This window comes from Falco punctatus (genome assembly GCF_963210335.1).
Source record: "Falco punctatus genome assembly, chromosome: 3".
Classification (NCBI taxonomy): Eukaryota; Metazoa; Chordata; class Aves; order Falconiformes; family Falconidae; genus Falco; species Falco punctatus.
Genome location: NC_137582.1, coordinates 65,069,149 through 65,081,745, shown reverse-complemented (window position 1 = coordinate 65,081,745; position 12,597 = coordinate 65,069,149). Strand labels below are relative to the sequence as shown.

The following is a 12,597-nucleotide window of genomic DNA, read 5'->3' as shown; positions in this document are numbered from 1 at the left end:
AAAGATGTACATATTCATGAGATTACCCAAACCTAATTGTAATATTTGCCTCTCCACACCCACATGTGCCCAATTATCTAGAGCAGGGATCTTCAGTGGTCTTGAGGGTCTGCAAATTCGCCCACTCCTCTGTTCGGCTGGCTAGAGTTCTCCTTTGTAGTCCTCATACATGGTCTTAAGCCAGGTCATCTTGGTCTATTACTCTTTCTTGCCCTGAAATCACTGGCCTTGGGTCAGTTTTCCTTCATCCTCCAGGGTTACCCCTTTGTTAGAACCTGAATTGCTTACAAGTATACCAAGATTAGTTTCAAAAGAACAGAATACCTTACCACTAACTGTTTGAACCTTAGATGCATGACTACTTTTACGTTCTTAAGATTAATACTTAACTCTTCTGCAACACCAAGGCCTTTCCCACACCCAGCCTACTGGGGCAGGGGAGAAGGTTGGAAAGGCACCCTATTGCTGTGCGAGCACTGCTCAGCAGCAGACAAAATACTGGTGTGTTATCACCATCTTTCTTATTACAAATACATGCATAACACTATGAAGGCTGCTATGGGGCTCAGCCAGACCCAGTGCATGGATTTACACATCACTGACTTCTTGACATTGTGCTGGTTTCGACTAGGATAGAGTTAATTTTCTCCATAGTAGCTAGTAGGAGACTGTGTTTTGAATTTGTGCTGGAAACAATGTTGATAATCCAGGTTTGGTTTTGTTGTTGCTGAGCAGTGCTTACCTAGAACTAAGGCCTTTTCTGTTTCTCACCCCACCCCACCAGTGAGCAGGCTGGGGGGGCACAAGAAGCGGGGAGGGGACACAGCTGGGACAGCTGGCCCCAACTGACCAAAGGGATATTCCGCACCATATGATGGCATGGTCAGCTCTAAAGGCTGGGGTGGAATGATGGCGTTTGTCTTCTCAAGTAACCGTTACAAGTGATTGGAGCCCTGCTCCCCTGGGGGTGACTAAACACCTGCCTGCCCATCCGAAGCAGTGAATGAATTCCTTGTTTAGCTTTCTCGTGTGCACAGCTTTTGCTTTACCTATTAAACTGTCTTTGTTTCAACCCACGACTTTTCTCACTTTCCCTTTTGTGATTCTCTTCTTCATTCCATTAGAGGGAGTGAATGAGCGGCTTTGTGGTGCAGAGCGTTCAGCTGGGCTTAAACCATGGCAGACATTATAAACTGCCTAACAGTAGTAATCATACTGATTTTACGATGGTATCACTTTCAGAAAAAGGAACATGTTTGATTTTTAGTTTAAAAAATAAAAAAGAGACAACTTGACTTAGTTGCATTCCCAGTGGGTATTATATTAGGACACTTTTGAAATTAAGCACACCCAGGCAGTTATTTTATAAAAGCTCTTAAATAGCCTTTATAACCTTACTCCAGTGTTGGTCATTTACTTGATTTAATAATGACATAACCCAGTAACCGTCTTTCTAGTTTAAATGTATTGAGGCTTCATCTACAAAAATGTAACCTTTATTATGACCAATACTTTAATCTAAAGTCTAATTTGTTTACCTGTTCTTTATGCATAATGTACATTATTATGCTTAATGATATAGCAAGAGAACATTAAAAATCCTTGCTAAAATACTGAAATGATTTAATCCAGTTTTACATTGTTTGCATCACTAAACTTCCATTGAATTAAATTTGGGAACTGCAAAAAAATGTCTCTAAAGTTTTTCAAATGTCTATAAAATACAGTGGGGCAGAGATCCTCATTTTACATTAGAGTTGCTATACTACAGTCTAGATAATAATTGGACCTTACTAGTAGATTTGAATTTTAATTATTCTGTTAAGACTAGCCTACCTACCAGTTTCGGTTGCTGATAGTGTACTGATAGAATCTCTCTCCTGCATTTTAAAAATCAGAATTTCAAAGGGGAGTGTCACTCCATAGTAAACTACTTGTAACAGAGTCATCAGACTTTAATTTAATATTTCTTTCTATAATCTATTTTAGTATTTCTTTACAATTTCTTTATATATTTCAAACTTTCACAATTTATTTACACAGTAAATAGTAAAATTGTGCCTTTGACTGGAGATGCTAGATACCACAGGGAACCTATTTTTTCACTAATCCAGCTGGATGGCCTATTTCTTACTGTGCCCAAGAATTTGGACATTATATTTGGGAAAATTTCAGTAACTAAATCTGAAAATCTTAGAGCTTGCTTATGCTCAAAAATCAATTGTTTTCCTGCATCATAAACATAGGAGTTAAAAGACTGGTTTCTCTGTAAAGGTCAGAAGACTGAAAAAGGAATTTAAAAACAGTTCTTCAGAACCAAAAATTAAAGTTTTTTTCTGCCCAACCATTTTTAGAATTATATTTAAAAAACCATTTGAATCACAAATTGAAACATAAGTTATTAAATACCAATGTAATTTAAATTATATACTCAATATAAATAAATGCAAATGTATAAAATAAAATTTTGCTACTCTTTTAAAATATTCATTTATATTCTCCAGCCTTGATGCCAGTGTTTTATACTTTGTCTTACCTTCTCTTGTTTTTTTTATTAAATATTACACTTAGACCTTAAAAATGTAATGGATGACTATCTCTGTCAAGACTTTGTTAGACTTGATTTGAGGATTTGTACAAATTAGCATACATGTTTTTACATATCCATGTACTTTTTTTGTCATTCATTCCGGGGGGGGGGAGAGGAGCATAATTTTAAGTTCAATATTTCTTTCCTCTAGTTCACTGTGTGGCTATGGAGCTCATTGTGTTATAACGAAGGAAGGCGTGACAAACATTAGGATAGTCAAGGCTGATGACATAAGAAGGATTTTTTTTTTTGGTGGTAGAATTGGCTTGTTCCAGTTTAATTTGTGTGTGAAACGACTCCCTGAGCTAAGAAAGTTTCTGTCTGAGAAAGTGCATCATCTGCTAGAGATCTGCTGAGGGAGGGGAGAAACATTTTATCTCTAATCACCAGCACTACTTGCAGTGTCTGGATTTTTTCTAAACGAAAAAAAAAAAAAAAAAGCATGTTTCCTTTTGCACAGCTGTTAGCCAGGTCTGACTACAATATAGATTACTGCAGTCTCCTTGTTGAAGACTACAAGCTTCTGTAAATGGAAATAACTTACTCACTTTGCTAGTTTGTCAGCTAGTTAATTCTCGGTCTAATATAATCTCAAATTTTGTCAAGATATCACCACTGTTATTTCCCCAATCTTTATCAATACTGAATCACTACTCACTAAACCAGCAAATTCTGTCAGGCTCAAAGTGACTGCTTTGCCTAAAAATGTCACTTTAACCTGTCAGTAAGTGACAAGAGAGTCAGAAAAAATCTTAACAATAGATATTATATTTTTTGTCACTATTTCAAGAATATTGATAGAAGGTGAAAGTAAACGACACTATGTTGTCAAATTTCCTATTTATTATTCTGGCAGTATTAATTTCAAGATCAAGTAATTTTTAAAAAATGCAAGGTTTAAAATAGATATGTATTACAAAGAAATTGTAGAATTAAATATTTCTACATAGTCTGAATGCCTTCACATTAAGTAGCTAAAGGTAAAATGAAAGGATTCTTTTGACTGTCTTCCAATTAAGCACACAAGTTTTCAGGAAGCTCATGAATGTGTATATTAATTAATAAATTTATACTAATGTGTTACCTACTTAACACTGACTTGTGTATAAATACTTCATGCACTCTGAGGCTAAGGAGGCAGTATCGAAAGCAGTGGCGTTGCTAGTGGATTAATGAGTTACACCATCCTTGCTAACTGGTTGTGCATGAACTGTCAGTCTCCTGACATGCAGTAAGTAGTCCCAGCCAAAGCTTACAGCTGCTAAGTAATAGTATCTTATGTCATTTGCCTGCAGTTATCTGTCCATGCTTTTCATACAAGTGTTTTATGTCCCTTGAGAAGCATTCTTCATGGAATCAAGGCTGTCCGGACAATGTCAGCATGTTATTATGCTGGGGCAGGAATAACATACTAGCAGTACAGTTGGTGAAGGAACTTCATCTTAAAGCAAATTTGTATAAAGTTAGAAGTTCAGAGAAAATTATGCAACAGCTGTATTCATGTTGTGGAGAAAAAAAAAAAAATCTGACATGCAAACATATTGGTGTAAACAAGTAGGAGGACTGAAGAGGGAATGGTTGAGTTTTTCATGAATTAGCAGGCTCTAAGGGCAGCTTAATAGGATCCAAGTGGAATAATTTTACTGGAGGTTATAAACAGGAATATGGAAAGGAAAAATATATAACAAGGCCAATTAACTGTGGTGCCAGGTTACTATACCTGATTAATTTGGATGAGTGAAGTGACCACTATTGAAGATTGCTTCATGGAGATAAAAAGATTGAAATAAATGAACACAAATTAAACCAGCTGATAGCCTTCTGCCCCACTGAGCTAATACATTTCGAAACTGTTTAGACAACCTGCAAATAAGTAAATCTCCAAAACTTTTCTGAGTCTATTAAAAAAATAATAATGAGTCTTTCCAGTCAAAGAAACTTCTCTTTGCCTCAGCTACACTGGAAATGTACACATACACACTGCAGGCTGCCTCGCTAGTCATGATAGTAATTATAGAACTTTTAAGTTTGACTGAAGTAAATATAATGCCATTTGTTCTTCCTTGGGATGTCTGACTCCTTGGTCTGCAAATGCCCTTTTTTGACCTTAGAACTTTAAACAAAGTTGGCACTCTCATTACTGCATTAAAATATGCCTGCATTATTTTTTAATAATGTTGTTGCAATCCTTCAGGAAAGCTGGATCTTTTGTCTGGCTCCCCCACAAGATAATAAAGATCTGTTAAATATATATGGAATCATTCCAGCTAACATTTTATATCAACTCTGGACAATTTCCTATAACAAGGACACATAGTAATTCCAAGTGAGGGCTATGAAAATCAATGTTAATGAGCCTTCCAGTAACCATAAATCTTCTTATAAGTAAGTAAACTAAAAAAAAAAAAAAAAAGTAAAAAAAAAGTAATATACATTAAATAGAATCTTTTGTATCCTCTGATGTATAAATATGATTTACCACAGTATTTTTAGGGGAATTATCATTGTGCTTAGAACCAGTGAGCATCCAGGCCAATCTGTACATTTGCACACTATGCACACACTCCTCCTCCATTCCTCTTTCTCCATGTCTGCATAAAGCACCATGCTCTGCTCCCATAGCAACTGCTATTGTTTGAGACCATATCTCTATGCATTCAAAAGGCACCTTGATTTATATGAGCTTTTCAGAGTAACCAGTAGAAAAATCATTTTTTATATTTTAAATTCCATTGACACAGAAGAATCAAACAAAGCTTTTGGGACTGTAAGCAAAGGAGCCTGTGCCAGGCAGAGAGGGTTTGTGCCTTCTGTCTTGATCCAAACCTAGCAGTAACACACTGAAGCCAGTATCAGAGAAAGAAGCAGCATTTGTAAGGCTGCAAATTTATCAGTGTTAACCGAGGAGTAACTAGCAAATTTTGCCAAACTGAGATTGATAATGGGAAGGAGCTTCAATATTTGAAATAATAGACAGATTTCAGGCTATTTGTCTATTATTTCCACATAATTTCTTATCGCCTATCTCTTTCAAAGTATTTCTTCCTATTTTAGTGCCAGCCTGCATTATTGAAGTCTTGAAAGTAGACTCTGTGTGTTCACAGATTTGACTGAATGTAATAACAATTTTCAATCATCTCAAAGTGGGGATGAACAGTAAATGGTAGAAAGTCTATTGATTTCTATGTGTTGATGAAAAAAAAATTACTGGCTCTGAGAAAGGGAATTTGCAAATTTTATTTTTATTTTTCCTTTCTGTCACTTGTAATTTTCCTGACTCTGCACCCAAGACAGGCACAGGTACATTTGTCTTGCACATAATGGAGACTAGAACTTGTGATGAACTGAAATTATTTCTGACAGATGGTCATACATGTCTTCATTCTCACTATTGTGCCAAACCTGACAGGCCCAGCAATAGTCAGCAGGCAAATTTAAGCTGGAAATGAAAGAAAGACAGCAAAAATGCATGGAATATATTTCATTTTTGCCATAATCTTCTCAGAATTTGTTACTCTATATATCACCAACCTTTTTTTGCTCAGAATTTAAACAATATATATCCCCTACATAAAATCTTCAGAATAATTTCTATTAGTATTAGTATTTATTTTAATATTAGTATTTATTGAAAACTTCTGTTTACTTTTTTTGCAGTTGTTGATTTGTGGGTCCTTAGAAATGATTTCTAAAATTGCTGTGTCATTATAGGTTCTAACTTCACTGAGGTCCATTGACCTTGCAGCATGAAATTCAATTTGAACTGCTAGACTTGCGGTTCCAGTGTCTACAAAGAATTTGAGCCAATTTAATAGAATTAAAGTGTAGATCAAAATGAATAAGATACATCAATATTAGCCACCATTAAGCCAATTTAAGGGCATCTACACAAGGGATTTCACTAGTTTAAATCAATTTAAGAACTGATTTAACTAAATTGTTACAAATTCTTTTGTATGCAGGGGACAAGTTATGTGAGATTTATATTGGGAATCTCTAAGCACTTACTTACAACACTAGGGATTTCAAATGTTATTGGTGTAAACAGGTGCCCTCTAAGAATTACTATCAAGATCAGCACTACTGTATGATGTCTGGGGGATGGGCACAGGTACAGATACAGGAGAAACTGGATAACACTAGTATCATTACTGTGTATGTGTATCTGTTGATATGTATAATCAAGGCAAGATACACAGATCTGGAATTACAGTGTCTGGCAAAACTACCAGATTCAAGAAAGGATTATAAAGCTGTTATGATGCAATTGACGGTGTATAGGAAGTTGAAGATATCACACAGATAAATTTTTTGGTTGTTGTTGAATTACTGAAGTACAGGATTTTCACAGGTATGTTAACAGTGCAGCTCAGACCTCTGTGACAAAAAAAGTGACAAAAAGAATTCAGCATCTGTACAGCATCTGTTCGGTCCTTGCCTTTCTACCAGGAATACTAGGCAGAGTGTCAATTAATGTCACTTTTGACCATGCTTACTCAGCCTTTAGACAGCTATTCTCTAGGACCTAAATGCTCCTTCCTTCTGTAACACCCAGTTACAAAGTAGTATTCTGTCATTAAACTAGACAAGGTCTGAACTGATGTTTGGGTTTCAGTTCAACTACTGCTCCTAAGGGAGGACTGACTGATGTTAGTCACCATCTGTGCATGCTTAGCAGTCACCATCATGGAAAGCTGTGAAAAACTGGCACACACATATCTCTGTGTATGTTTGTACACGTGACTTTGTGTATAATGTACCCTGGTACTTACCAGACCTCTAACTTTCATAATTTTTTTGTTGTTTTTTTTTTTTTTTTTTCTTCTCTAGCAAAACTGTTGCAGAGGTGTCACTGTGTGCAATAATTTTTCATCATTGACCTTATGTGTTCACATTCATTTTCAACATTGAACTGTATTTAAGGAAACATGAAAAATTAAGACATGGGTATTTCAAAAACTGTCATAAAAGTGAAGACAGATGTCTGAAATGCAAAGATTTGTCACAGAACATTAAAGAACTCCCTAGAAATTCTCTAACTCCTTAGAAATCTTTAACTGTAATCCATTGTGGTGACGCAAGTTGAGGCGGACTGAAAAGAAACACTATGTTTGCATGGCTGGGTTCAGACAAAATGGCCTTTATTGTTTATACAAACTATTTATATATCTTAGACAGTGCAGGTGTCGGACCCTGGTAGGTTTTTATGTCCTTCTTCTTGCTTGCTATTTGCTGTTGCTGTAGGTGCCCATATGCTGTGGTTCTAAGTTCCGATTCTTCACATCCTGTTTACATACCTGACAATTTGTAGCTGTCTTAAAGGTACCTGGCTGTCTTTGAAGTCAAGTTACTTATCTGCAGACCTGCTGCAGACCCAAACAATCCATTGGTTATAGTAAAGAACTGAAATGTAATCTATTCTTATTAAGATTAAGGGAGCCACAGCTTCCTTAATGTTCTAAACCTAAACAACTATTTTATCAAGCGAACTTTCATTTTTAAAAGTGCAATTTCAAGTGTATGGGCTGCAGGTGCCCCGGTGCTGGAGGCGGGGGCTGCGGGGCAGCCTCTGAGGAGAGGTCGGGGCAGCCCTGAGCCGGGCACAGCCAGTTCCAGCCAGCTCCAGCGTGCCCAGCACAGGACCCAGCTGGGTTGCGCAGCCACTGTGCTGCTGCCTCTGGGAAAAAAATATTTAAGACAGGGTAAAAACTACCAAGCAGCAGTGAAAGGAGTGAGGAAAAAATGTGAGAGGAAACAGCCCTTCAGACACCTAGATGAGAGAAGAAAGATGAGGAGGAGGTGCTGCAGGTGTATCCAGGTGTTCTGCTGGAGCAGGGGTTGCCCTGCAGCCCCTGGAGAGACCATACGGGAATGGGTTTATCCTGAGAGACTGCAGTCTTTGCAGAGAAGCCATGCTGGAAAAGTGAGAGGAGGAAGAGTAGCAAAGAGGAGCTGTTATGAACTGACCACAGCTCCTCATTCCCCACCCTCCATTGGAGGCAGGGGTGTCAGGAGGAGCCAGGGATGAAGGGGTGAAGTTGAGCATGTGAAGAAGATTGGTGATGGGGAATCTATTTTGAATTTTGTCCTTGTTTCTCACCTTATGAATACATTTTAATCAGCAATAAATTAAATTAATTTTTGCCAAGTAGAGTCTGTTTTAACAGTAATTGGTAAGTGATCTCCATGTCTTTATCTCTTTACTTTGTCCCACTGTCCTACTGAGAAGGGTGAGTGAGAGAGCAGCTGGATGTGTGTTAGGCAGCCAGCCCAGGTAAACTCATCATGTTGGGGTGAATTATAATAACATGGAATAGGTATGTCCTAGAAAGACAAAACTGTGGTAACTTCTCTTTCAACAGAGGTTATGGAATTTCATCGTGGTTATGAAGAAAACATCAATACTTTAAAATGTTCCGTTGTGGCTTGGCTTACATTGATCGTCAGGAGAGAATAAAAGTATGACTGGTCTTCTGGTCCTTGTTTTGGCTGGGATAGAGTTAATTTTCTTTCCAGCAACTGGTCCAGTGCTGTGTTTTGGATTTAGTATGAAAATAATGTTGATAACACACTGATGTTTTGGTTGTACCTGGGTAATGTTTATACTAAGTCAAGGACTTTTCTATTTCTCAGTCCCTGCCAGCAAGAGGGCTGGAGGGGCACAAGAAATTGGTAGCAGACACAGCCAGGGAAGCTAACACGGACTAGCCAAAGGGTTATTCCATATCATAGAACATCATGCTTGTTATATAAACTGGGGGCAGTTGTCCAGGGTTTTGCTATCACTGCTTGGGGACTGGTTGGGCATCAGTCACTGGGCGGTGAAAACTTGTACTGTGCATCACTTATTGCCTTTTTTTTTTTTTTTTTTTTGCCTTTTTGGATTTTATTCCTCTCTCCCCGTCTCTTCTCTCCTTTTCATTACAATTGTTTCGTTGTTATTATTATTATATTTAATTTTATTTCAATAATTAAATTGTTCTTATCTCATCCCACAAGTGTTACCTTTTTCCCAATTCTCCTCCCCATCCCATCAGGGGAGCGCAGAAAGTGAGCGAGTGGCTGTGTCGTTCTTAGTTGTTGGCTGGGGTTAAACCATGGCATCTTCATACCTGCCACTGCAGAAAAAAATGGGAACAGGTTTTTCACTTATATATAACTGTTGACAAGCTGTGATGATGAGAGTGTAGAGTTTTGATCATGTGCTGTCACTGTTGTATCCACTGCAGTAATTTAAATGAATGAGCATGAAGGAAGGGAGAAAATTAGGTTCTGAAACATACATAGACACACATACCTCCCTGCCCCCCCAAATGGTTTTAAAAATCTTTTTGTAGCAGATGTCTAGATTAGAAACAAATCCCCAAGAAATGCATGATTACTTCCTTTAGTGACAATAAATTTGACCCAATTTGTGCATTTTATTTATTTATTTCATTACTTTTAGATTGATTTGGTTTATGTTGTGATTAGGTACAAAACTACCTGACACTTTATTCAGCATAATTATATTGAGTTGACAGGAAAAAAAATGAACACAATAAAATACCTTCTCAATTTCTCTTTTTACTCAGCTACATCTTGTCACAATGTAGCAACTCTGACAAATAAAAAGTTTTACATGTTTTGGTTTGGGGGTTTTGTTTTGTTTGGTTTGCTTTATTTGTAATACTTAGACTTTCCATCATGTAGAGAAATAAAAGTTTGGTGGAACACTATGGAAATGAATGTAAACATGAGCTAATGCAAGGTGATTCAGATTTTATCATTTGCTTGATAGTAGTATCAAAGTCGGAGGATAACCCAGATATTGAGGAATTAAGAAAGATGATGAAAACAATAAACTTGAAAAAGCATTGGTATGGAAAGATTGGGATTGTTTGCTTTAGAAATCAGGTAAACAAGACAGGAAATAGGAAAGAGTTCTTCTGTGTCAGGAAGAGGTCAACACTGAATTTAATTATAAGGCAGGAAATTTAAAACCAGTGAAAGGATTGCTTATAATTAAACAACAGTATTCACTGGAGTAAAAATACTTGAGTCCAAGAGCTTAACATGGCAATAGGCTCATCTCCTAGATCACATAGGTCAGTCCTACAAAGCTGTAGGTGAAACCTGCTCTGCTTCAGAAACTAGGCAAGACTTTGGCTCACCACTATTTGTGCTGTGAAAAACGACTACCGAGTCTTACTACTGTGCAACTTTCACATGTTGTATTGATAATTTTTTTATTTTCATTATACTGTCTTCAAGGTTATCCAAGTGTTCAGTATAAAATACTGCTCACCCTCTCTATTGATTGTATCTTAAAAAAAATTATCTGAATTCTTAACCACATTCCAACTTGTTTTACCAAGGTTGTTAAGGAAATGTTAAATGCAATCAGTCCCAAGATGTTCCTTACAATTTTCACAATTATCCTGTTTGCAGTTCAATATTCTTCTTTTAAGTATGGCTGTTGTCATTCCATCTTTAACCAATTTTTTTAAAGTTTATAATGCTTGTACTAACTTCAGTCTTTATGTATAACTTCAATCTTTATGACAAATAAAATTTTTCAATACAACATCGTATCAAATTACCTAAAATATAAAGATTTATTATATTTTCTGTAGTGCTTTATTAGTTTGGTTTTTTTCATGGCAGATCTTTAAAAAAACAGATTTTTTTATCACATTACTTTCTTAGTAAATTGTTCCACTTAATTTTCCTCTTTATTTGCAGAATTTTTCAATAGAAGTTCTCAAATCCTGACTTTGCTGAAAGCCATTCTTTCTTTTCTAGAAAGGAATACTACATTTCCTTTCTCCTAATGAGATAATTATATCCTACTGTTAAAAATTGCCATGACTCATGCTTTCATAGATCAATTATTGACAACTTTGTGCTTTTAATTGTCTAGTTCTTTTACTATGAACACATCTCACTCCTTTGCAACTTCTTTTCTAGTATGAGCCTCCATTTCTGTGCATTAATATTTATTTTTTTTCTAAAGGACCAATGTAAGCATCACTGTTATTCAAAAAAATACGAAGGAAAAATATAGATATAATTGTTTTGAGAAATGCCTAGATTGTATCTAATACTTTCCCTTCAAAAAAATTGCCTTTTTCCTTTCATGTTTTTATTCATTTTTATTCAATGTATATGATTGAAGAAACAGTTCCTATTTGGTTTTAAATCCTATGCAACACTGAATCCAGACTACCCTTTGGGAACAGTTACTGACCACTAATACCAGCTTTCTTTCTCAGTCCTCTTTGTTTGTTTGGGTTTTTTTATTTTATGTTCAAGTGCTTTTTAGACTTAATGTATTTTCTGAGACACTTATTTACCTTTCAGGTCTGAAGTATTTTACTGTAAGAGATACATGTTCCAGATAAACTTTTACACCTTTTGTTGAAAAAAAAATAAAAATAATACAAGTCCCAACATTCCAGTCCAGCCGTCTTGATAGTTTATTTCACTTACAAGTATTTAGTTTGAATAAAAAAAAATAATTATGAGACAACTTGTGTCTATCTCACATTATTTCCTTTTCACCCAAGCCAGTATTATTTCCCTAGTAAAGAATTTTTGCTGTATTGATGGTACTTGTCCAAACCAAGTGAAAATATCACCCACTCTTAATTCATTGATACTCTGTAAAGAAATCTGATGGATGTTTTATTCCAAAGTTATCTATCTAATCCTTGCCATAATTAAATTAACATAAAAGAAGCTTTAGAAAATTACTTATCAACATCTCTCTCAAGAACATAGGAACTATCTGAATTAATTTCTGAAAGGGATCTGAAAACTCCATGCTTCAGAGTATAGCAACGTTTTGCTGTCATACCCAGACACCAATATATTGTGTGTTATGAATGCTCTCAGGCCTGCAATGAGCATCAGCTTGGCGGTACTGGGATACTCAATCTATGCCTCCAGTGTTCCCTTACACAGGGACAGCTTCCATCCCATCCTGCATCCACTCCAGCCCTCCAGACCACAGAAGCACATCAACT

General features: G+C 36.3%; 1 long non-coding RNA gene across 1 annotated transcript in view; it reads left to right on the top strand.

Annotated features, from left to right (window-relative positions):
• LOC308061055 overlaps positions 1 to 12,015 on the top strand; it is a 30,032-nt gene extending 18,017 nt beyond the window's left edge. The window contains exon 2 of the long non-coding RNA XR_013927070.1: positions 7,769 to 12,015. This is a non-coding gene — a long non-coding RNA (uncharacterized lncRNA). The remainder of the gene's footprint in view (positions 1 to 7,768) is intronic.
• The last annotated feature ends 582 nt before the right edge of the window (positions 12,016 to 12,597 follow it).